The sequence below is a fragment of the Thamnophis sirtalis genome, unplaced genomic scaffold, assembly GCF_051295495.1.
Source record: "Thamnophis sirtalis isolate CommonGarterSnake01/CBP01778 unplaced genomic scaffold, rThaSir2_p1.2 scaffold_2, whole genome shotgun sequence".
NCBI classification, from domain to species: domain Eukaryota; kingdom Metazoa; phylum Chordata; class Lepidosauria; order Squamata; family Natricidae; genus Thamnophis; species Thamnophis sirtalis.
The window spans coordinates 14,560,064-14,586,322 of record NW_028261382.1 but is presented as its reverse complement, the minus strand read 5'-3'; the positions used below and the strand labels follow the sequence as shown (position 1 = coordinate 14,586,322).

At 43.4% G+C, this 26,259-nt stretch overlaps 1 protein-coding gene across 1 annotated transcript in view; it reads right to left on the bottom strand.

Annotated features, from left to right (window-relative positions):
• KLHL25 (kelch like family member 25) overlaps positions 1–19,946 on the bottom strand; it is a 36,638-nt gene extending 16,692 nt beyond the window's left edge. Inside the window, exon 1 of the mRNA XM_014076058.2 lies at positions 19,839–19,946. The gene's annotated coding sequence lies outside the window, so the exon portion shown is untranslated. The remainder of the gene's footprint in view (positions 1–19,838) is intronic.
• Positions 19,947–26,259: the final 6,313 nt, after the last annotated feature.

Genomic DNA, 26,259 nt, shown 5'->3' with positions numbered 1-26,259 from the left:
TGGGGACATGTCTTCAGATGAGAAGAAAGTAGAGCAGAAACATCGAAGTGGAAATACTCTCTTGCCACTGGAGATTCAAGAAACACTGGAGACAGAGACCCCACTCTGACTTTGACAACCAGACAGTTCATAATAAAGACCACTTGCCATGCAGATGCTTTGAAGAACAGGTCAATAATCCCCTGTACTTTCTGACAGCTCCTCAAGTACCTGAAGACTGCTATCATATTAACCCTAGTCCTTCTCTTTGTTAGACTAGGAACTATTCCTAGTTCCCACAATTATTCATTGTACAGTTCATCCTCCAGTCCCCTAATCATCTTTCTTCCTTATTCTTTCTAGAATCTCAACAATGCTTTTTGTACTGTATTGACCAAAACTGGACACAATATTCGAAGTGTGGTCTTACTATCACACCACCTCCTCCTTCGTAAGCATAATGCATCACAATACAACAAGGAAGATACCCAAAGAGAAACGATAATTTTGCCAGTGCTTTTTCTTTTTTTAGAGTGCTGTGATAGGGGGGAAAAATATCTTCCCAAGAACTTCTCCTCTACATGATAATAAAATCAGTGATGCTTCCTTTTCTTCTCCACAGAGACAAAAAAAGGTTGTGGTGTTTATCAAGCTGAATGTAGCTTGCCAATCACGCTAGCAAAAAATCCAAATTTGCAAAACTCAGCTTGCCAAAATAAATAAAAAGGAAGCCCACCAGGTTGATGGTTTATGCATGCATGCACGTTTGCAAGAAAGCTATGCGCAGCAGGTCACAAGTTAACCAAACTTCTTCCATACACCCTGCTTTTACTGACCTTCTCACCTGCCTCTTTCCAGTGATTCACCTGGATCCTTGCACATGTCGTAACAAAACCTTGCTAAAGGTATTTACTCATAGGTCCTAATTTGTGGAAAATATTTTGCTGCATATCCTCCATAATAGTCTATTGCGAATGTAATAGGACCACACCTAGAATACTGCATCTAGTTTTGATCACCATACTAGAGTTTCTAGAGCTGAGACTCTAGAAAGAGTGCAGAGAAGAGCAACCAAGATGATTAGGGGGACTGGAGGCTAAGACATACGATGAACGGTTGCAGGAACTGGGCTTGGCTAGTCTAGTGAAGAGTAGGACCAAGGGAGACATGATACCAGTGTTCCAATATCTCAGGGGTTGCCAAAAAGAAGAGGGAGTCAAGCTATTTTTTCCAGGTACCCGAAGGCCAGACAGGGAATAATGGATGGAAACTGAACAAGGAGGGATTCAACCTGGAAATAAGGAGAAATTTTCTGACAGTGGGAACAATCAACCCACGTGAGCAAGGAGAAGGGAGCCAGAGGGATTGGAGAAAGGTGCTGATAGGTAACACTTCACCTCTCTTGTTGCCAAAGTTTTTTGTGGCATGTAGAACTCTGCCCTGAGAGATTTATCTCTGGAAAAAAAAACAGACCAACCTACTTCTGACAAGATAGTTCTTGTCTTTTACCTTTTCACTTTGTGCAGTCCTTCCTCATCCAGTCATCTTAGTGACATCATCTAATCTAAACACAACCTGTAGGTCTCTCCTGCCCAGGTGTTGGAAACTGTTTTCATGCATTACGAAACCCTGAATTCCAACTGGTGTAGCAGAATGCTGGCTAATTTCTATAAGGAGGAGGAGGAGGCTTTAAGTTACCAAAAATAAACCCGTCCGCTTAAGTCTTCCACAACGCTCAGAGGGACTGGAAGCAATTTTAAAAGGACACAAAAGGCACGGACCTAAGCAGTTCGTTAAACGTATGGAATTTGCTGCTATCGGATACCCTGGTTGTTGGTTTTTAAAGGGGGGGGCAGGGGTTGGGTTGATTCATAAGAGGATCAGGTTATCGATAATTACTCTGGCTGGCTGCCTCATGAGCAATCCACTTTAAATCCCAACTGCCGGGAATTGAGAATAGAAGAGAGGCATTGTCTTCTCTTCAAGTGTGTAACCATCTTGAAGCCATCCGCTTGGGAATGGGGTCACGGATACGGGACTAAGCAGAGCATAGCTTCAGAGCTCTGTTTTTAAAGTGGTCTGCATGATACACTTCATTTGCCCCATCGCTTTGAGTTAAAAGGCAACACCAACAGTTTAGTTTAGTTTAGTTTAATAAGATTTGTATGCTGCCCACTCCCTTGGGACTCTGGGCGGCTTACAGGCAAGGTAAAAAGAAATATATTAAAAATTAAGACTAAAAAGATACAATTATTAAAATTCCACATCATGCATTCCGTCTAAGTGGGGCTGGATATTAATCAACAGCCCCAGGCCTGCCAGAACAGCCAGGTCTTGATGGCTTTACAGAAGGCCGGGAGAGTGGTAAGGGTCCAGATCTCAACGGGTAGATCGTTCCACAGGGCCGGCGCAGAAGGCCCTCCCCCGGGGGGTCGCCAGCCGGCATTGTCCGGCCGACGGCACCTGGAGGAGGCCCAACCTGTGCGATCTTGTTGGTCGTTGGGAGGTAAGTGGCAGGAGGCGGTCTCTCAGGTAGCCAGCTCCGAAACCATGTAGGGCTTTAAAAGTAATGACTAGCACCTTGAAGCGCATCCAGAGACCAATGGGGAGCCAGTGCAGCTCGCGGAGGATGGGTGTGACATGGGAGTATCTAGGTACACCCAATATTGCTTGCGCGGCTGCATTCTGGACCAACTGCAGTCTTCGAACACTCTTCAGGGGCAGCCCCATGTAGAGCGTGTTACAGTAATCCAGTCTTGAGGTGACGAGGGCATGAGTGACCAAGCTTAAGAGATGTTGAAACGTGAAACTGGGGCTGCTTGGAGAGCCATCCCACAAGCAGCAGCTCTTGCTCAAATCTGCACCGCTAAGAGAGCAAGCCCTCCTACAGAACTAACTGACTCTGGCTGAATTATTCAGTGCTGTACCATCACAGGGCGACAACAGCGCGGAGACAGAAGCACGCTGTAAACGCTAAACCTAAAATTAACCCCTAAACCTAAACCTAACCCCCCTAAACCTAATCCTAAACCTAACCCTAAACCTAACGCTTAACCTAACCCTAAACCTAACTCTTAACCTAACCCTAAACCTAATCCTAACCCTTAACCTAACCCTAAACCTAAACCTAATCCTAACCCTTAACCTAACCCTAACCCTAAACCTAACCCTAACCCTAACCCTTAACCTAACCCTAAACCTAGCCCTAACCCTTAACCTAACTCTAAAGCTAACCCTAAACCTAACCCTAACCCTAACCCTTACCTTAACTTGAATCGGCTTGCTTTCAAAGAGCTATTTAAAGCGCCCTTCTTTCTCCGCGCTCGCTGTTGTCGCCCTGTTGATGACATCAGCGACGCGGTTTAATCGGGCGCGCTTTAGTCGAGCGCGGTTTTGTCGTGCCACGCATCTACCTAATATGCAAGTAGCCCAGGTTCCAATCCCAGAAGGGAATGGCTAGCTGATGAGAGCTAAATATTTTGGAATAGATCTATACTTCTTATTGTTAGTTGCAAAGTCATGTCCGACTCATCATGACCTCATGGATAACACTCCTCTAGGCCTTCCTGTCCTCTACCAACTTCTGGAGTCCATTCCAGCTCACGCCTACTGCTTCAGTGACTCCATCCAGCCACCTCATTCTCTGCCATCCCCTTCTTCTTTTGCCCTCAATCGTTCCCAGCATTCAGCTTTTCGCCAGTGAGTCCTTCCTTCTCATTAGGTGGCCAAATTATTTGAGTTTCCTCTTCAGGATCTGGCTTTCTAAAGAGCAGTCAGGGTTGATCTCCTCTGGGATTGACCCATTGGATCCCCTTGCAGTCCAAGGATCTCACAGGAGTCTTCTCCAGCACCAGAGTTCAAAGGCCTCCATTCTTTGGTGCTCAGCCTTCCTTATGGTCCAACTTTCACAGACATACATTGCAACTGGTAAAACTATAACCTTAACTATACACACTTTTGTTGGCAGGGTGATGTCTTTGCTTTTTACTGCGCTATCTAGATTTGCCAAAGCTTTCCTCCCCAGAAGTAAAATCTATACTAGTCTCCCTTTATTTCTTTGTCGGCAAAATATAAATTCAACACAAAAATAGTTTGTCGTGAAAGCGAAGGCTCCTGGATTGGGGGTGAAAGGAGAAAAGCTCCATCTCATAATTGGGTAGACCAGGTTGCCCTGATAGACCAGTCTTATCGCGTGGGGGCGGGGAGGGGGGGGGAACGGATTCTCAAAGACTACCTGCATTTGTATAAGATGAGGTTGTTTTCCCCCCAAATAGGCTTTTAGCTACTTCTGGAGGGTTGATCAGGCAGCAATCAAATTCTCATCTAATGTACAATCCACTGTAGCTGAATAGACTTTAGGCTTGGCCATGCATTTACCTGGATCAAATTCCTGGACAACATCCAAGAGCAGCAAAAATGCAAGGATGTCTCAGCCAGTCTGCCCCTCTATTTATTTTCCTTGACAAAAGGATCCAGGTGAATCCATCTAATCTGCATTCAGCAGCTGCAGGCTGTATTCGGGAGTTTGACAATTTGGAGAATTTGTAACTGTTCGAGAATAACAGCAACATCAATATATTTAACATTAAGCCTTTCAAGCAGCCAAAGGATTTCACTTACTCATTTAGTATTATTTTTCCCCTTTTTTATTTATAAAATTCTGGGTTATATATTAAGTTTCGGTAGAATAGGAGATGAGGCGGGGAGAGGGGAAGGGACGGGGCTGAGTTCTTAAAAAGAAAGCACCTTGCCAAAAGCCAGCTAATGAGTTTGCAGCAGAGGTGAGTTCAAACTGGGGGTTTTCTCTTTCAGAACTCAATCTTGGCTTGATTGAGACCAACTTTAAGAGATGCAAAGAGGATCCTTTGCAAGGAAGCACGGAGACCCAAGAACTGGGCTTGTTTATCAATGATAAAGAATACTGGTTGAATCTGGCAAACCGTCGGTTTCGTAATAGCAATAGCAGTTAGACTTATATACCGCTTCATAGGGCTTTCAGCCCTCTCTAAGCGGTTTACAGAGTCAGCATATCGCCCCCAACAACAATCCGGGTCCTCATTTTACCCACCTCGGAAGGATGGAAGGCTGAGTCAACCCTGAGCTGGTGAGATTTGAACAGCCGAACTGCAGAACTGCAGTCAGCTGAAGTAGCCTGCAGTGCTGCATTTAAGCACTGCGCCACCTCGGCTCTTAAGCAAACTGCAATGTAGAAAACCCACAAACCCTGGCAGCACTGGGGTTTGTTTTATATATTATATATTGTTTTATATATTATTATACAGTCACACTTACACACCATTCGAAACAGACAACAAAAAGCTTATAATAAAGACCAAAGCACAGCAGTTCTAGTCTCACCAGGCTCAAGGTTGACTCAGCCTTCCATGGTCAATAAAATGAGGACCCAGATTGTTGGCGACAAGATGCTGACTCTGTAAACTGATTAGAGAGGGATGTAAAAGCACCGTGAAGCGGTATATAAGTCTCAGTGCTATTGCTATGCAAAGCACTACGAAGCAATATATAAGTGCAAGTGCTATTGCTATGTAAAGCACTATGAAGTGGTATATAAGGCTAAGTGCTACGCTATTGCAAGCTAACTCTGCCTACCACCAGCAGTTCGATCCTGACTGGCTCAAGGTAGACTCGGCCTTCCATCCTTCCGAGGTGGGTAAAATGAGGAACCAGTTTGTTGGGGACAAATAGGCTGACTCTGTAAACTGCCTAAAGAGGGCTGTAAAGCACTGTAAAGCAGTATGTAAGTCTAAGTGCTATTGCTTTTCTCTCCAGCAAACCACACCCAGATAAGCAGGTATTAACACCAAACCAAAACAACAACAAAATCAAACAGAAAACAATTCCCTAAGCAAGGAACTAATAAAGAGAAAACCATACCTCTACTAATACAGGCAGTCCAAGGTGCGGTATGTAAAGGGGAGCGAACCCCATCCTCCCTAACACTGATGATGTTATCTAGTCAGGTAATGAAATGTCCGCAAGAAAACCACCAAGCTCAGAGAGCGTCAAGGACCCCGCATTTCATCCCTGAGCTCCAGAGATTTTTCTTCTATTGGAAACCAAAGAGTTTCCTCTTAGTGAAACTTTTTTCTTCTTTGGTAACTTTAGCTATCGGTCCCTAAGTAGAGGTTTCTTACTAATTGTAGGTTCTAGAAAGGGAGAAGTAAAAATAGCACTTTATACTTAGTGCTGAAGGCCTTTTTAAGCTGACAACCAGAAATCAACAATAGTGTTTTTTTTTGTTTTTTTTAAAGAGTTTGAAAAGAAGTGTCCCATTGTTTCATTGTTTGTTGAAAGAACAAGGGGCCCTAACTCTGCTTTTTCTGTCTTTGACGTGCCGAGCAGCCAATTCAAAGGAAGGCAGTTTAGCTACCATCCCTTCATTGCAAGAAGAAAACATAGCTCCACATTCTTCCTGTGAGTTTATAAAGCATTTCTTTATTAGTTTAGAACCCTGGTGGCGAATTTATGGCACATGTGCCTGTTCCTCTTGCGTGCATGCATGCGTGGTGATCAGCTGGCCTTTGTGCATGCATCAGTGCTGGAAACGGGAAGAGCTAGTCTTCTGTTTCTGGCGTGAACACATGCACATACCGCCAGCTGATTGTCACGTACGCATATGCGCCAGTAACCGGAAGACTAGCTGGCTGGTGCACACACGTGATGGAATCCAGAAGTTCATTTTCTGGTGTGCACATGTCTCCTGGGCAACCTCTTCCGGGTTGCGCCCCGACAAGTATGTGTGTGTATGTGTGCAGAACAGACATGCACGCTCCCCTTTCAGCACTCGGTCCCAAAAAAGTTCGCAATCGCTGGTTTAGAATACAAAATACAAAAGCAAAGAGTAGGAAAATAAGGGAGGGAAAAGTGTAGGACAAAAGGGAAAAAAAGCAAGAAAAGGCATTGCCTTCTGACTTTCTTCGGTGCAATAGAATAAGATGGTAGCATCAAACCTCAACTTTATGCTTTTACCTAATAATATCAGTCAGCCATTTCGATTAAAAAAAAACAATTCTATCAATCACTTAAAATCAAAACCTAAGTTTTATTTTTCCCCACCTCAAGCACAAAGTCGAGCAGCGGTTTCCAAGAAGAATTCCCGTGAGTTTACTACACTGGCTAGATTACACCTAAGCAAAATTGTAAGTTGCTTTCACATACCAAACACATGGATCACGTATGGTAGGGTTAGAGCCGAGATGGCGCAGTGGTTAAATGCAGCACTGCAGGCTACTTCACCTGACTGCAGTTCTGCAGTTCGGCTGTTCAAATCTCACCGGCTCAGGGTTGACTCAGCCTTCCATCCTTCCGAGGTGGGTAAAATGAGGACCCGGATTGTTGTTGGGGGCAATATGCTGACTCTGTAAACCGCTTAGAGAGGGCTGAAAGCCCTATGAAGCAGTATATAAGTCTAACTGCTATTGCTATTGCTATTAAGTTGATGGTTCAATCTGTTGTAGTAGAAAATGATGAATTCCATAAACCAGATTCAGCCAATGGAGAGAAGGCCTCCGGTTAATTTTAGGTAGGGAACATTCTGAATTAGCTAGCTTTGTATCTGAAAAAAGATTACATTCCTGTCCGTGGCCTAATGAAAACACATTCCTCCTTTGGTTTAGCAATTAATAGCATTTCAACACCTCTCTTTTAAACAAAATTAAGGTGGGTGTGGACATTCTTGTTTTAGCCCAAGCAGTTTACACATGTTTGGAATCCATGCCTTTTGTAATTAGTTTAATAAGAGCCATTTTTTCAGGCTTTCAGGTATGGATGGACTGCAACATTTGCTGCTTGGACCTCACATTGGCCAAGTCTGCCCATTTTTAGTCATTTCACCCTGAATCCTGCATTTCCTCTAATCCCTAAAATCATGTGATTCATAGGACCTTATTCATCTGCAACTAAGAATGTTGGAGGTCGTGGGAAGCAGTGGTGGGATTCGGGTTTTTTTACTACTTGTTCTGTGGGCGTGGCTTTGTGGGCATGGCATGGCTTTGTGGGTGTGGCAGGGGAAGGACACTACAAAATCCCCATTCCCTCCCCACTCCTGGGGGAAGGTTACTGAAAAATCCCCATTCCCTCCTCACTAACCTGCATTCCAGCTGTGTTCTCCTGTTCAAGGCAACAAAAGAAGGTCAACAGGAAGGCAGCGGGGGCATGGCCAGCCTATATGCCGGTTCTCCAAACTACTCAAAATTTCCGCTACCAGTTCTCCCGAACCTGGCTAAATACCACCTCTGCTCCAGAGCAATTTCTCAACTTCAGCAACCTCAATATGCATGGATGTCAACTCCCAGATTTTCCCAGCCAGCCAGGAGAATTCTGGGAGTCCAAACATTTTAAGATTGCTTAGATTAAGAAACATACTGCTCCGGAGGACTAGACTTCAAACTCCAGGATTTTTAATTGCAGTAACAACAACACCAGCAGCTTGCAGAATTCTGGGAGTTGATATCTACACAATTTAAAGCAACTGAAATTCAGAAACACTGCTCCTGAGAATGTTTGGCTGGGAAAAGCTACATCGGGTTAAAACAAATGATTTTTCTGGCACATTTCTATCATCAACTGAACTCCAGGGGGTGGACTAAGAGGAAGCTAACCATAAAACTGCTTAGTCTGTAAAATAAGATACTCCAATTTTCCTTCTATTCACCCCCCCCCCCCCCAGTTTGCAATGCAATATTTGGTGGATTCCCAACCCAGGGATATTATGCTGAACTCTTACTGCATTGCAGGATGCTTTTAACATTTCTTAGAAAGTCTAATTCTTGCAGCACTGTACCTATATGGAACAAAACGTCCAGAAAAAGGCAATGGAAATCTGGTAAGAAGTGTACTATTGTGAAGAAGAGCCATTTTGGCCTAATAATCATTTTGGTGAATATGTTATTGTCGGCATCACATTATAAAAGAGACACTTGGTAGAGGAAGTGTGCTTGGAATATAAACATATTCAACCTTTTTTTTGGTAAATTAAAAGAGCCAAGTATATACAGTAAGAAGGGACGTGGTGGCTCAGTAGCTAAGACGCTGAACTTGCCGATCAGAAAGATTGGCAATTCGGCGGTTTGAATCCCTAGTGCCACGTAACGGAATGAGCTCCCATTACTTGTCTCAGCTTCTGCCAACCTAGCTGTTCGAAAGCACGTAAAAATGCAAGTAGAAAAATAGGAACCAACTTTGGTGGGAAGGTAACAGCATTCAGTGCGCCTTCGGCATTCTGTCATGCCGGCCACATGACAATGGAGACATCTTCAGACAGTGCTGGCTCTTCGGCTTTGAAATGGAAATGAACACTGCCCCCTAGTGTCGGGAACAACTAGCACATATGTGCGTAGTGAACCTTTACCTTACAATTTTCCATCTATTTCCCCCACCCTACCCCAGTTTGCAATGCATTATTTGGTGAATTCCCAACCCAGGGATACTACGCTGACCTCTTGCTGCATTGCAGGATGCTTTTAACATTTCCTAGAAAGTCTAATTCTTCAAGCAATGTACCTATAGAACAGAAAGTCCAGAAAAAGGCAATGGAAATCTGGGAAGAAGTGAGCTATTGTGTAGAAGAATCATTTTGGCCTAATAATCGCTTCGGTAAATATTTGTCAGCATCGCATTATAAAAGAGACACTTAGTAGGGAAGTGTTCTTGGAGCATAAACATATTCAGCCTTTTTTCTTGGCAGATTAAAATAGCCAAGTATGTACAGTAAGAAATGAAATCCTGAGGGCAGGATTTTGCCCAAAAGGGAATTTAAGATTATTGCGTTCGGTAAAAAACATAACAGCGGCCTTTCAAACTTCCAGCCCAACCTACATGCCAAAACACAATCGAATCCACTGGTTAGTAAATTATGGTACACGTGAAATGAGCCGAGGTGGCGCAGTGGTTAGGGTGCAGTACTGCAGGCCACTTTAGCTGACTGTGATCTGCAGTTCAGCGGTTCAAATCTCACCGGCTCAAGGTCAACTCAGCCTTCCATCCTTCCGAGGTGGGTGAAATGAGGACCCGGACTGTGGGGGCAAGTTGCTGACTCAATTTGCTAAAAAAAATTTGTAAGCCGCTTAGAGAGGGCTGAAAGCCCTATGAAGCGGTATATAAGTCTAATAAATAAATAAATAAATAATAAAATGCTGGCTTTGGATGGTTTACTGCAAATATTGTTAACGTCTACACAACCTGTTGGTGATTTCTCCTCCTTGCAAGCAAGCCTGACTTACAGCTGACAAATTCCCTTGTCAGCGTTGACATTTGCTAAACCACCGACTGCAGTGGTCAGCTTCCGGCCTGGGATCTTCTCAGCCTTGGCAGGAGACGTTCCCGGCAGGCTTTATCAGTTGAAGCAGCACTAACTGCGGGGAAGTAAAGTTGGTAGGAAGACACTTTGATGTGGTCACAGTGCAAAACTACATACATCAAGAGGCCCGGATGTACTGTCAGCCTCCGCTTTGCTGCTGCTTCGGCTGCCATTGAAACGGGGAGGGCGGGCATGGTGAAGAAGAAGGGCTGACATGTACCTTGCAATAGTTGAGTGTTTCTTAGCAGCCCTCCCAGCAAGAAGCCTGATTAAGCAATAGAGTTTAAGGAAGGCAGTCGTTGTCTCGACCATCTGCAAAGGGCCGAATTAGACACCACTCTCAATTACATACATCAGACTTACTTCTGCCCTTTCAACCGGATCCGTGGCCGGCAATAATGCCAATTCTTCATGGCAACCGGTAATGTTCTCGGTGACACAGATCCTCAATAACGCATCTCGGTTATATTCCCATGGATCTGTCCGGTGATTCCCTTAATCTAGGGGGTCCCCAAACCTAATGGGCTGTGAGCTGTTTGCAACTGGGCCAGGGAAACAGCGGTTGAGCATATGTGCATCCCCGCTTGCACGAGTAGCGGGTGAGCGCTTGCATGAGTAGCAGGTGAGCGCTTGTACGAGTAGCGGGTGAGCACGTGCACATGGGCTCTATTTGCTTGAGCTGGGGGCGCCCGTGTATGCTGTTTGCACAAAAGGAGCTTCATGCGTGATGTGATTATTGACTGTTCGTGTAGAACCATCCCCTCTCCCCGTCGGCCGTAAATAGCAATAGCAATAGCAGTAGACTTATATACCGCTTCATAGGGCTTTCAGCCCTCTCTAAGCGGTTTACAGAGAGTCAGCATATTGCCCCCAACAATCTGGGTCCTCATTTTACCCACCTCGGAAGGATGGAAGGCTGAGTCAACCCTGAGCCGGTGAGATTTGAACCGCTGAACTGCTGATCTAGCAGTAGCCTGCAGTGCTGCATTTAACCACTGCGCCACCTTGGCTCTTAGCCGTAGTAAAGCCGTCAAGGTTGGGGAAATCTGCCTAGTCTCTCCAAACTACAGGAGCAAATCTATAGACATTAGAATAGGTTCCAACTGCTTAGATATTTTTACCTGCAATGCATAAATCAGCAGCCCCAGACTTGTTTTGCCGTTAAATAATTTAAGGTTGCAATCTCAAGGGAGAGAAATCAAGCTTGAATCTGTCTTCTCAGGACAGTTTAGGATTGTTACCATCTTCGTCCCTTTAAACTTGTCTCTATGATGGGGAGATACTGGACTACAGGCAATCCTGAACTTACTACCTGTACTGACCTAGGCTTCCCAAGAGCGTGAAGCAAACTCCTTATCCCGACAGAAAATAAAACCCTTTTGTTAATTTACTGTGAATTCTGCTAATTTACATCCAACAAAGTTTTTGAAGGGAGGATTTATAGTCACAGATCTTATCTGGCTTAGAGAGCTGCCAAGCCGATATCTGCAAAACTTGGCAAGGAGCCTTGGAGAGAACCAATTAAGGGAACTAATTGTCTCCTGCAAACTCCACTCCCCCTTAGCTCCTCTTTTATTTCCTCTGGGAGGGGCCATTCATCAGTCACCTGTGGCCTTACTCCCAAGTCGACCCGTTCTTTAGCTGTTCCCCTCGTCTGGTAACTGCGCAGTGGCGCTGTTCTTCTGCCCCACTGATCTCCAACTCCGAAGGCAACTGTAACTGGCACACGGCTCTGGCCCCCACTCTGCCTCTGACACATAGCCCTTATTAGAGCCTTCCCCAGACTCCAGGCCTGGCACATGTTCCTTCCCAATCTCCTCACTGTCCGAATATGCTGCCAGCTCCACTGGCCGCTGGCGGGCCACAACACTAACATAACGGAGCCCAACATATCCTAAGAGGACAGTTGGTGAGTGTGAAGTGTCCTATTTTATGACTTTTGGGGCCTTTTTAAAAAGGCGACTACGTGTGCGCCGCCCTGAGTCCCGCTGGGAATAGGGCGGCATATAAATAAAATGAAACCTAAACCTAAACCTTAAAAAGCCATTTCAATGGAATTCATGGGTCACTTTATTATTTTTCCAAACTTTTGGGCTCGCCTGTGGGTCGTAAATCGAGGACTACCTGTATATGTCTAAATCAAGTCTTTCTGATTGGCTTCAGGTCTGAATAAAGCTAATACATGCTAGTTCTGGACAGGAGGAAATCAGCATGGCTTCAAATGATTGTACTCTTAAAAGGTACAATATGAACCAAAGTATGCAGAATACACACACACACACACACACACACACACACACACACACACGGTTGCGTTTCCATTTAGTTTTTCCTGGTGTGCAAAGAGATTGAATGGTGACGCAAAGAACACCACCCTGTTTCACCACACTTTTTAAATAACTGCCTGTCCATGCATTTATCCTGGCCTCACCGATCCTGTTTTCCCCCTGCTCCAGTCTCTTGAATGTTGCTTAAGAAGTTGATGAACCAGCAAATTGCTACCATTTGAGCTTCCAGAAGTTCAAGACAAAATGAATTGGCAGGAAAGAAGCTGTTCGCTGCAAGGCAGCTCATTCGAGTCTCTCTTAAGCCACCAAATTTGCAGTCGCCTTTTAAAAAAATAAAAAAAATAAATAAGAGAGCTCTTTGGACTTATTCCTTCTCTGCAACGCGGGGGAAAGCAATTCTAGCCACCTTACAGGATTTGCAGCAAGGAAGGCGGAAATAATATGTGTTAAGCTGCGCCTACAAGATTAAACGTGACACATATTACGATAAGCAAGAATGTGCTTCAAAGTGTGGCTTGGTGAGGGAAGGAAGGAGGGAAGGAAGGAGAGAAGGAGAGAAGAAAGGAGGGAAGGAAGGGGGAAGGAAGGAGGAAAGGAAGGGGGAAAGGAAGAAGGAGAGAAGAAAGGAGGGAAGGAAGGAAGGAGGGAAGGAGAGAAGAAAGGAGGGAGGGAAGGGGGAAGGAGGGAGGGAAGGAAGGAGGGAAGGAAGGAGAGTAGGAGAGAAGAAACGAGGGAAGGAAAGAGGGAGGGAGGGAAGAAGAAGTAGGACCATTGTAAGATAAGATGGATCTATGGGATGGTAAGAAAGCAATTTTCAAGTATATTGTCAACTGTAGGGAAAAAATTGTTATAAATACATATTATTAATAACAGTTATGAGATCATAAAAAAAAAGTGTGGCTTGCTAGGAAAGCAACAATCCAGTCTCCTGGTTTGGGTGAAAAAAGCTAAAACAAACCGTAGACACAAATTCCTAAGGTTTGCCTTGCTACTCCCTCTGGCAGGTGGAGCTGAGTGGAGGGATTTGGGAAGGAAGCATAGTGGTTAAACAAACCAGGGGATCATTTGAAGCAGTGGTGGGTTGCAGACGGGGTGTACCGGAGCCAGCCCGGAGCACCAGATACCATTCCGGTACGGTGCTTCGGAGGGCCCACCCGCCTGCCTGAGCTCCTTACCTGTGTTTTAAAGCTTGTGTGCTGCCGCGCACGCGCATGGCGCATACAGCACCTGCGCGACGCTCCATGGGGCAGCTGGAGCATCGTGGAGGCGCTAAGATGCATGCATTGCACGCATCTAGGAGGACGCCGCTGGCCCTGTTCCAACCATACCGGTTGGAACGGGATTTGAAACCCACCACTGATGTGAAGCCAGCTTTATTTAGACCTGAAGCCAATCAAAAAGACTTGATTTAGACATATATAGGTAGTCCTCGACTTATGACCCACAGTCAAGCCCGAAATTTATGTTGCAAAGTAAGAACTTGGTGAAGGGAGTTTTGCCCCATTTTACTTGCCACATTGGTTAAGTGAATCCCTGCAGTTGTTAAACTAGTAACGGTTGTTAAACGAATCTGGCTTCTCCGTTGAGTTGTCAGAAGGTCCCAAAAGCAGATCACATGACCTGGGACACTGCCCAACTGTCATAACTATGAGTCAACTGCCAAGCATCTGAATTATGATCTCGTGACCATGGGGATGCTGCAAAGGTCACAAGTGTGAAAAACGGTCATAAGTCACTCTTTTCAGCACCGTTGTCACTTTGAACAATCACTAAATGAACTATTTGTAAGTTGACAACTATAGTAGAGGCCCCGACTTACAACAGTCTGTTTAGTGGCCGTTCAAAGTTAAAGCGGCACTGAAAAAAGTGATTTATTCTCATTTTTCACACTTACAACAACAGCAGCATCCCTATGGCTATTTGATAAAAAAAAAATCAGTTGCTTGGCAACTAGTTCACATTTATGACTGTCGCAGTGTCCTGGGGTCATGTGATCCGCTTTTGCGACCTTCTGACAAGCGAAGTCCAGGGGGAAGCCCAGATTCACTTAACAACCATGTTAATAACTTTACAACTGCAATGATTCACCTAACAGCTGTGGCAAGAAAGGTTGTAAAATGAGGTAAAACGCACTTAACACATGTTTCACTTAGCAACATAAAATTTGGCCTCCACTGTGGTCGTAACTCGAGGACTATCCGTGCTATCTATTGAGTCTTCACACCCAGATCTAATCAGGCCTGGTGCTCACAAATGTGTTAATGATGCAACTCCCATCCTCTCCTCTGAAAACCATTTCCAGCCATTCCTTTTACATAATGTCATTTTAAGGCAGTGTTTCCCAACCTTGGCCACTTGAAGATGTCTGGACTTCAATTCCCAGAATTCCCCAGCCAGCATTCGCTGGCTGGGGAATTCTGGGAGTTAAAGTCCGGACATCTTCAAGTTGCCAAAGGTTGGGAAACACTGTTTTAAGGTATCAAATAAGAGATGTCCCTTTTCTAATTATTCTTCTTTTATCAGCCCCATACATTTTTCCTTCTGGGTATAATGTTTGCTGGGTATGTATCATGACCATTTTACAGAAAAGCAGTATATAACAGGAGACCATAGAATACTAACTGTACTAGTTCCGGCTCTTTAAATTGCACAGGTGCTTAAACTTTGATTTAATCAATCTCTGTGTTCCCAGACCTCATGGCTTGTGAAAAGGCCTTAGCTCAGTGTTTCTCAACCTTGGCAACTTGAACATGTCCGGACATTCGCTGGGTGGGGAATTCTGGGAGTTGAAGTCCGGACATCTTCAAGTTGCCAAGGTTGAGAAACACTGCCTTAGCTGGAAAAAGATCCTTTTCGAGGTGATTTCCAACTCTTAAGAAGGCAGGAAAGGAAACATGCAGTGAGGACCCAGTTATACAGGTAAGCGGATTTTAAAATTCTAAACTAAAATTCTATGCGAAGTAACTGCCTTGTGGTAAATTCACATTGGCTCCAACGAGCTGAGGTGGCGCAGTGGTTAGGGTGCAGTACCACAGGCCACTTCAGCTGACTGTTATCTGCAGTTCAGCGGTTCTAATCTCACCGGCTCAAGGTTGACTCAGCCTTCCATCCTTCCAAGGTGGGTGAAATGAGGACCCAGACTGTGGGGGCAATATGCTGACTCTGTAAACCGCTTAGAGAGGGCTGAAAGCCCTATGAAGCGGTATATAAGTCTAACTGCTATTGCTATTGCTATTCACTTGAATCTTCTTGAGGCAGGGTTTATTTATTTACAGAAATGCAGTTTCTTAGGAACAAAGTACACGAAGTACTGCTCACTTCAGCAGAGTTTATGTTTTTTTAAAAGATACAATCTTTTTTTTTTCTGTCTGCAGAAGAGGAAAATAATTACTGTTTGCTGCTGAATTAACATGTAAGGGCTTTTTTTTTGGTAAAAAACAAAACAAAATGGGTGTGTTTAAAATGTACAGGTCTCTTCAACTAACATTTATGCATCTAGTGACCATTTGAAGTTAAAATGGCACTGAAAAAAAGCGACTTATGTCCATTTTTCACATTTATGGCCACCGCAGCATCCCCAAGGTCAAATTCAGATGCGTGGCAACTGACTCATACTTATGACAGTGGCAGTCAAGTGGCCCCCTTTTGCGACCTTCTGACAAGCAAAGTCAATGGGGAAGCCAGATTCACCGCCCAACTAGATTACTAACTTAACAACTGTAGGGATTCACTTAAAAGCTGTGGCAAGAGAGGTGGGGCCAAACTCGCTTAACAACCATCTCGCTTAGCAACGGAAAGTTTGGGCTCCATTGTGGTCATAAGAGGACTTTTTATGTGGGATACTTCTTTTCACTGAGGTACAATGTGGAAAATGCAAAGCAAGAATTTAAGGGTTCCGGCGCTGAAGTTTCTCACTGCCACATTTGAATTATATGCATTCCCAAAGGTTTGTCATGCACTCATCTTTATCCCTCCGTCATAAAGAGAGTCTGGATCCACACAATTATGGTTTTAAGCACGTCTGAATGAGCCATCCCTAAATGAATTCATTCTTTGCGCTAAGCCCGCGACGGTAAACCTATAGCACATGTGACAAAGGTGGCATGCAAAGCCCTCTTGTGGGCACGGCTGCCATCACCAGATGCTCTTCTGGTTTCTAGCATGTACATATGCACCAGCCAGCTGGTCTTTGCGGGCACCGGAGCACCGGAAAATGGCTTGAAAAACAGCCAAATACCAGGCTGTTTTTCAGGCTGTTTTCCCGCCATTTTGGGGACCGTTTTCAGGCTGTTTTTCTGCTGTTTTGTGGCCAAAAAGCCTTGAAAACGACCCAAAAATGGCCAAAAAACAGGCACGCACAAACTGGCCCGCTGGTCTTTGGGTTTACGGTGCTCCAGGGTGTGCATGCATGTGCATGCTCATTTGGACACTCGGTGCCGAAAAGGTTTGCCATCACTCCCCTAAGCTATAAACCACAAACTACTCTGGCTAGATTTAACCAACATGTTAAGCTAAAATGATCCACATTACGTTTTCCGACAATGTATGGCCTTAATTGTACAAAAATATAGGTCATCCAAGATAGTCCATTCCTCTACCAACTGAGTCCACCTCTGTGAACCCATAAGAAAGTTTGATACTTAAGCACCTTCTGTACTGATTTGCAAGTCGAAGGTTAGGATTTGGTGCAATGTGTGAAGGCGCTTAATTGTAATTTTGTTGTCACAACACAGTTGAATGGGCTTCAGTTTAGTCTCTCTGTATATCGGAGATCTATCAAGAGAGAAGCTACTTAATTAAGGAGAAATTTCCTGACAGTGAGAACAATTAATCAGTGGAACAACTTGCCTCCAGAAATTGTACATTCTCCAACACTGAAAGTTTTTAAGAAGAGTTTGGATAATCATTTGTCTGAAATGGTACATAGGGTTTCCTGTCTACGCAGGGGGTTGGACTACAAGACCTCCAAGGTCCCTTCCAACTCTGTTATTCTATTCCATCAGCAGGAAAATAAAGGATCCCACAGATCAGGCAGTGCTATTTTCCAACTTCAGGCTTCGTGCTTGTTTTCGGCTTCGTGCTTGTGCGAGTAAAGCGTGGTCAGAGCCAGCACTCCACACACTCACTCACACACCAAGATTTATAGAAAGACGGCAGCTCTGACCACGCTTTACTTGCACAAGCACAAAGCCGAAAACACCAGTCGGAAGCTGGCCAGTGGGACCTTGCCGAAACGTTGCCAAGACAATTTCAATCTTACACGGGAAAAGACCTGAACACAAGAAGACCAGCATACCTACACCCGTGAAAATCTACAAATATATATGTATGTACGTACCTACGTATGTACGTACCTACATACACACACACACACACACACACACACACACACACACACATCTATCTATTAGATTTTTACAACCGCTGGTAAGCCCCAATTATGGGAGGAAGCTAATATATATATTCATGCAGATTATATATATATATATATATATATATATATATATATATATATATATATATATATATATATATATATATATATATATATATATATATATATATATATATATATATATATATATAATCTGCATGAATCATAATGAGATCTCTGAGTCTTCGTGTCTCCCTATCTCTTGCTTGGGAAGACAACAGCTGACTAAATTATCAAACCACACAATTCACAATTAAAATGGTAGCTGTTGGGTAAACAACAATATTAGCAGAAACTTAAAAGCAAGGTATTTGGATATAAAACATATGGTGCAAAAACAAACATTGGATTTTTTTAAACATCAGATGGAATCTGCCTAAGCGGATATAAATAGGGGGGGGGGAGGGGAAGTAAAATTAAAACTAGGTGTCTGCAAAAAGTATGTGAGGACAAACGAAAGCAAATATGCTCTTTTTCATACCACCATATGAAATTTATACGCTGTTGCCATCTGCTCAGGCTTTTAGCTGAGAAGTGAAATGTCTTCAAAGAAAAACAAAGTCCAGTTGCCTTATTGAAAGGAATGAATGAATGAGTGAAGGAAGGAAGGAAGGAAGGGAGGGAGGGAAAGAAAGAAAGAAAGAAAAGCACCTTTGTGACAGCACCCCCAAGAGTTTATTTAATTTTAAAATGGCTCGTAAGGAAGAAAAAAAACCCCTCCTTTTTTATTCTTTCCAGCATCGTCGACTCACTACTTAGACTTAGAATAACTTCATTGCCACTTTGAATGTCCACTAACAGCCATACATTTAAATGAGATTTTTGTTGCACACAGCTCTCAAAAGGGTCTCCATCTCTAATATATACTACACGAACATGACCAAATAAATGAATAAATAAATAACTCAGAAGTCCAGTAACCATGGACTTCTCAGCCTCCTAACCTGAGTTAGGAGGGAGGCTTCACTTAGGTACAAGAGACACAAGTTAGTGAAGACCACTCCCTACCTGACTAACAACTACCTGACACTGTGACACTGACACTGTGGTTTCTTCCCCAAACCCCCAAACTTTAACCTTAAGACTGCCTACTGTTGACCTCACCCCATTCCTAAGAAGTCTTTAAGGGCATGCATAAGCGCACCAACGTCCCCGTCCTAATATTCCCCTGTATTCGTATTCATTTCCTGCATTCATAATCATGTTTATATTTATATCTGTTATTTAATTCATGCTTGATGAAACAAATAAATAAAGGTTCATTTTATGGCTCCGATCTCAGTGGGAAAAACCACATCAATCTTAGACCATCTCGCAAGGAGAAAGCTAAGCAGCCAGGCGGAGCTGATGAGGTTGGACTAGATGACCTACAAGGTCCCTTCCAACTCTGTTAATCTGGAAAAAAAAAATTATGCCTATATACCCCCATGTATTATATGACAGGGAGAAACAACAGAGTTTAGTTCGAATGCATAACACATGTACATGGCGTGGCAAACGAATCTTGCGAGTTTAGCAAACAATGGATGTCCAAAGCCTTTTTTTCCAGAAACTGGAGCAGGGAACAATGCACACCTTTCGCCCGATTGTGAATAAAACCTGATTGATTGGTTCACACGACCCCAGTCAACCCCGAGTTTAATTTTATAAGCAATCTTTCCGCGTGGGGCAGGGAATGAATGATCTTCTGCGCTATATTTGTGATCCATTTGGGGGTTCTTTTTGATCTCTTTTAATGACAACCCCCCCCCTTTTAAAATAAAAATCCCAGAGCAAAGGGAATAAAATGCAGAAAATCATGTGTTTCACGAATGCTCACCTCTTGGATCTCTCAAGGTGGGGCGGGGCTGCCTGGATCTTGGGATCGCCGTAGATCACCACCACCACCGCCCCTCGGGGGCGTCTCGCTCCCCTTCTTTCCCCCTCGGTACAATAACAATCAAAGGTTTGAAAGTAACTACTTTCCCCAAAGCTCTACGGGGCAGAGGGACCAATCGGAAGAGGGAAAGCCTTTGTGACGAAACCCGCCGCCGCACCAATCGAGCTTCTCCTCCTTCGACAGCGGCGGGAGGGGGTTAATTAAAGATGCGGCCAATCGGAGTCCCAGAAAGGGATTCTCGGGCGCGGTTTTAGGGTGGGAGGGGTAGGGGAGTAAGAAGTACCGAGTTGAGACGGGAGGGGGCGGAGTGAGGAATCTGATTTTTAAAGGGACAGGAGCCACAATAATGATAACATAATAATTAGTAATAATGAAATAAAATCAGGGTCTGTGGTGATTAAGGCATGGGGTAGGCTTTCTGAAGATAGTTGCTTGCTGGGATATGAGAATTTTGAGTTTTGTGTTTTTCCTTTATGGCGCTAAAGAACGTTTTGCATCTCCCTCAAAAGCATTTCTGCCATAATTCTTGACTTTTTATTTTTTTGAGACTGGACTGGGGTTGGGTCTCCTTTTTGAGGAGGGGGTTGGACTAGAAGGCCTCCAAGGCCCCTTCCAACTCTGTTACAGGCAGTCCTCAACTTACAATGGTTCATTTAGTGGCCATTCCAAGTTTCAATGGCACTGAAAAAAAGTGACTTAGGACCACTTTTCACACTGAATGGCTGTTGCACTGTTCCCCCTGGTCATATGACCCAAATTCGTCTGCTTGGCAACCGACTCATATTTACGACGGTTGCAGTGGCCCGCAATCATGTGATCTTCTGACGAGCAAAATCAATGGGGAAGCCAGATTCACTTAACAACCGTGTCACTAACTTAACAACAGCAGTGATTCGCTTAACAACTGTGGCAGGCAGGAACGATCATAAAATGGGGCAAATTTCACTTAACATAGGTCTCACTTAGCAACAAAAATGTGGGGTTGTATTGTGGTCATAAGTCGAGGACTACCTGTATTTTGCAGCCTTTGCTTACAATTTTAAGTTCCTCCCCCCCCCCACTCTTGTTTTAATTTATTCTGATTATTTCTCTTAACTGGTTCGTGCCACCGATTATTATTTTTTTACCTTGCCTTTATTGCTTTATATAAGTAATTCAAGGCGGTGAACATACCTAACACTCCTTCCTCCTGTTAGTTTCCCCACAACAATAACAATAACTTTGCTTGCCATGAAAGCCATCTGGGTTTGTATGGAGGGTTGGGCAGAGAAAGAGAGACTGGCTCAAAGTCACCCAGCTGGCTTTCATTGCCTAAGGTGGGACCAGAACTCACATACCAATGGGTATATTCAATAGCCTTCGCCTTCGCCTGTAATGCCAATCCCAGTACCCGAACTTTGCCTTATACCCCGTAGTTGCTGCATTGGTCTTATTCTTGATCTTGCACCATTGCTTTGCCCTCTTGTGGGTGGGATGGTTATATATTAGTCGATGTCACTCTGCTCACTGAACGCATCAAAAATGTAAGAGATATCATCATGAAACTTTCAGAAAAAAAGGTGGTGCTTTTTAAAATAATATTTAGTTTAACTTTAAAAGCACCTAATCAAGGAGGGAAGCAACCTAAAACTAAGGAGAAATTTCCTGACAGTTAGAATAAATAATCAGTGGAACAACTTGCTTCCAGAAGTTGTGAATGCTCCGACACTGAAGGTTTTTAAGAAGAGATTGGACAACCATTTATTTGAAATGGTATAGGATTGCCTGCTTGAACAGGGGGTTGGACTAGAAGACCTCCAAGGACCCTTCCAATAATTTTGTTATTATGTTCTGCTAAGTTTAATATTAAGTTTAAAACTTAATATTAAACTTAGCAGAACAGAATAACAGAGTTGAAGGGACCTTGGAGGTCTTCTAGTCCAAGCCCTGCTTCCGGTAGGAAACCCTATACCAGTGTTTTTCAACCTTTTTTGTGCAAAGGCACACTTTTTTCATGAAAAAAATCACGAGGCACACCACCATTAGAAAATGTTAAAAAAAATTAACTCTGTGCCTATATTGACTATATGTAAAGTCTTTTTCCCACGGCACACCTTACACTATGTCACGGCACACTAGTGTGCCGCGGCACAGTGGTTGAAAAACACTGCCCTATACCATTTCAGTTTTATATTAAAACTTAACTTTTAATATTAAAAGATAAGAAGACACACCCTGTAGTTACTGCACTGGTCTTACACCTAGTCTTGCATCATTGCTTTGCCTTCTTGTGGGTGTGGGATGGTTATATATTAGTGACTATCACTCTGCTCACTGAAAGCAATAAAAATGTAAAAGGTTTTGACATGAAAAAGTTGGTAGTTTAAAAAAAAATTAAAGTGTAATGTTATTTTTTAATAATAAAACTTAACTTTTAACATTAAAATGTAATATCAATCAGCATCCTTGTGCATTTCAGAGTTTTCTTAACCATAGCAAAATAAGCAGTCTGGCTTTCTTGGACTCAAACACAGACCAAAATGGGGAAGTGATGGAGATTATAGATCAGACAGCCTCAACTTACAACGATTGGTCAAAGTTTCAATTGCACTACGAAAAGGGACTTGTGACCATTTTTTACACTTACAACCGTTTCAGCATCCCCATGGTCATGTGATCAAAATTTGAATGCTTGGCAACTGGTTCATATTTATGAGGGTTGCTATGTCACATTTTGCAACTTTCTGGCAAGCAAAGTCAATGAGGAATAGAATAGAATAACAGAGTTGGAAGGAACCTTGGAGGTCTTCTAGTCCAGTGTTTTTCAACCTTTTTTGTGCAAAGGCACACTTTTTTCATGAAAAAAATCACGAGGCACACTACCATTAGAAAATGTTTTAAAAAATTAACTCTGTGCCTATATTGACTATAGGCAGGTGTTTTTCTCACGGCACACCTTACACTATGTCACGACACACTAGTGTGCCGCGGCACAGTGGTTGAAAAACACTGTTCTAGTCCAACCCCCTGCTTCGGCAGGAAACCCTACACCACTTCAGACAAATGGATATCCAACATCTTAAAAATATCCAGCGTGGGAGCATTCACAACTTCTGGAGGCAAGTGGATTAATTGTTCTAACTGTCACGAAATTCCTCCTTAGTTCTAGGTTGCTTCTCTCCTTGATTAGTTTCCATCCATTGCTTCTTGTCCTGCCTTTAGGTGCTTTGGAAAATAGCTTGACTCCCTCTTCCTTGTGGCAGCCCCTGAGATTTTGGAAGACTGCTATCATGTCACCTCTAGTCCTTCTTTTCATTAATGAGGACAGATTCACTTAACAACCGTGCCACTCATTTAACTACTGCAGTGATTCACTTAACAACTGTAGCAAGAAAGTTTGTACAATGGGGCGAAACAAAGTTAACAAATGTCTCGCTTAGCAACAACAATGTTGGGTTCCATTATGGTTGTAAATCAATGACAAGGCAAAGTCATGAAGGATAGAGAGATTTATGGCAACCACCATAGAAAATTACTGAAGTAAAGGTTTCCCATTAATTCCAGGTGACTGTGAAAACAGGACTCTGAGAAAAAGCAAGAGAAAGAAGTAGACGTTTTCATATACAAGGTAAGAATTAGGGGAGAGGGTTTCATTTGACCTTAAGTAGCTGTTTGCAAACCTTTCTGAAAAGTAATTCTCTCTTTTCATACAATATCTTTGTTTGATTTCAACATGAAACGTTAAAATATAAAACTAAAGGGAACGTAAATAAAGGGAAAGAGAATAACCAAGCAAATAAAAAAATGACAAAAAGTATACATCAAACAAATATAACGAAGAAATTCATTACACATAAAAGCAAACAGTAAAAGAATACAAAGTGAAATTGAGAAAGTAATTCTCAAAACAATTTCATTCATTTGAAGAGTGAAGGAGACCGATCAGAGGGGGTATTCAAAGAGGATTCTATAACTGAGACAGATGGTAAAGTTCACTGCATAAAACGAAAAATACAATTATTACAGTGAATTCCATGGAAAAAAAAAACCTAGGTTTAATGCACTGAAAATAATAATAGATGAACCAGAAAGTCATAACAAATAGGGCAGTTTCACAACCTTGGCCATTTTAGGGTTTGTGGACTTCAACTCCCAGAATTCCATTGCCAGCACGGAGACTAATAATTATTCCGGGAGTTGACATTCATACACCTGGAAATAGGAAAGGTTGGGAAACATTGGAGTAGGGCGTTTTCAAATTTAACAAGAACAAGGAAGCCATAGAGATTCCCAGTTTCTTTTGAACCAGTCTTTCTCTGAATGTCCAATCTATATAGCAGGCTTGTTGTTGGGAAAAATGAGGGGAATTTTCTTCCTTCTTCCCTCTCCCTTCCTGTAAGTCACCTTACGTTCCTACAGGAAAGGAGTTTTAAGTCTCTTCTAATGTTTATTAAACAAATAATTATGAATTAAACAAAAGCTAAATAAGTATTAGCTGTGCAGAAACATTCTGCTGAAAGGAAATCCCAAGGAAAGAGAAGAGCAAGGGGAAAATAAAATAATCCTTCAGTTTACGCAGAAAATTGAATTGTTGGCATCTCTGCTTCATAAAGCCACCTCCCTATTGAAGGTTTCCCAGGTCGTTTAGCCACCACTAAAGAAAAGGAGGTTCTCCTCTCTCTCCAAGGGACACAGTGGTTCAGTGGCTAAGACGCTGACCTTGTCGATCAGAAAGGTTGGCAGTTCGGCAGTTTGAATCCCTAGCTCCACGTAACGAAGTGAGCTCCTGTTATTTGTCCCAACTTCTTCCAACCCAGCAATTCGATAGCACGTAAAAATGCAAGTAGAAAAATAGGAATCACTTTTGGTGGGAAGGTAGCTGGCCACATGACCACGGAGACGTCTTCGGACAGCGCTGGCTCTTCGGCTTTGAAACAGAGATCAGCACCGCCCCCTAGAGTTGGGAACGACTAGCACATATGCGCTAGGAGAACCTTTACCTTTACTCTCTCTCCTAAAAATATTCAGACCTAAACTTTGGGTCTGGTAAGGAGCTATTTCAGTTGTCATCTGTCTTTCTTGATCCTTGACCAGAAGTTTCAGCGAAGGGAGAAACAAAGCAGTGCATCTCCAATTTAACTGCTATTACATGTCCCCAACTCCTCCTCAAATGGCTGCAAATGTGTTGCTATTAAATACACAACCAGAGGTGCACAATGAAAATGATACCAAAGAGACAACAGATGGGTCATTGTTGACAGAAGGGAAGCCTACATCTGCCGTCTGCAAGGCTTGCTAATGGGGAACTAATTATGCATGCACACAACCCTTTCCCAGGCCTTTGGGACTATGAATATGTCTTTGAGGTGGTGCAAGCTTTTTTAGATGGCTTTTAGATGTTGAAACAAATCACAAGTTCTCAGTTCTGGACAAATGAATGAGTTTATGTTGCAAGAAATGTCCATCTGGGTTTAGTTCCAAGTGGGGAAAAATAGCAATAGCAATAGCAATAGCAATAGCAATAGCAATAGCAATAGCAATAGCAGTTAGACTTATATACCGCTTCATAGGGCTTTCAGCCCTCTCTAAGCGGTTTACAGAGTCAGCATATTGCCCCCAACAACAATCCGGGTTTTCATTTTACCCACCTCGGAAGGATGGAAGACTGAGTGAACCCTGAGCTGGTGAGATTTGAACAGCCGAGGTGGTGCAGTGGTTAGGGTGCAGTACTGCAGGCCACTTCAGCTGACTGTTATCTACAGTTCAGCGGTTCTAATCTCACTGGCTCAAGGTTGACTCAGCCTTCCATCCTTCCGAGGTGGGTGAAATGAGGACCCAGACTGTGGGGGCGATATGCTGACTCTGTAAACCGCTTAGAGAGGGCTGAAAGCCCTATGAAGCGGTATATAAATCTAACTGCTATTGCTATTGCTATTGCAGAACTGCAGTCAGCTGAAGTAGCCTGCAGTGCTGCATTTAACCACTGCGCCACCTCGGCTCTAGACACTGGGCATTGGATTCATGGAGTCTGTTTGGAAAGATGGTTTAATGGTGGACAGGATCACATGCCTTGGAGCTCCTGGGTGAAAAGGAGAGAGATGCTGAGAGTCCCTGGGTTTTATGCCCTCTCTGGGCTTTGAACTTCCTGAGGCACAGGAAGAGTATCCCGATTGGTTGCTGTCAGAGGTCATAGCTAACTTTGTAGGTGCATATCTGTGTGCTACATTTGGTTGAAACGTGATGGGTGGTGCAATGAAGAGCAATGAAATGGATCTGCCTGAAAGGGGTTGATCTTTGTTATATAGAATAGACTGGCTCAGGCCTTAATGGTCAATTGACAAAAGGAGTGGGGCTGAGTTTCTCTCTCCCTTTTAGGGGAAAT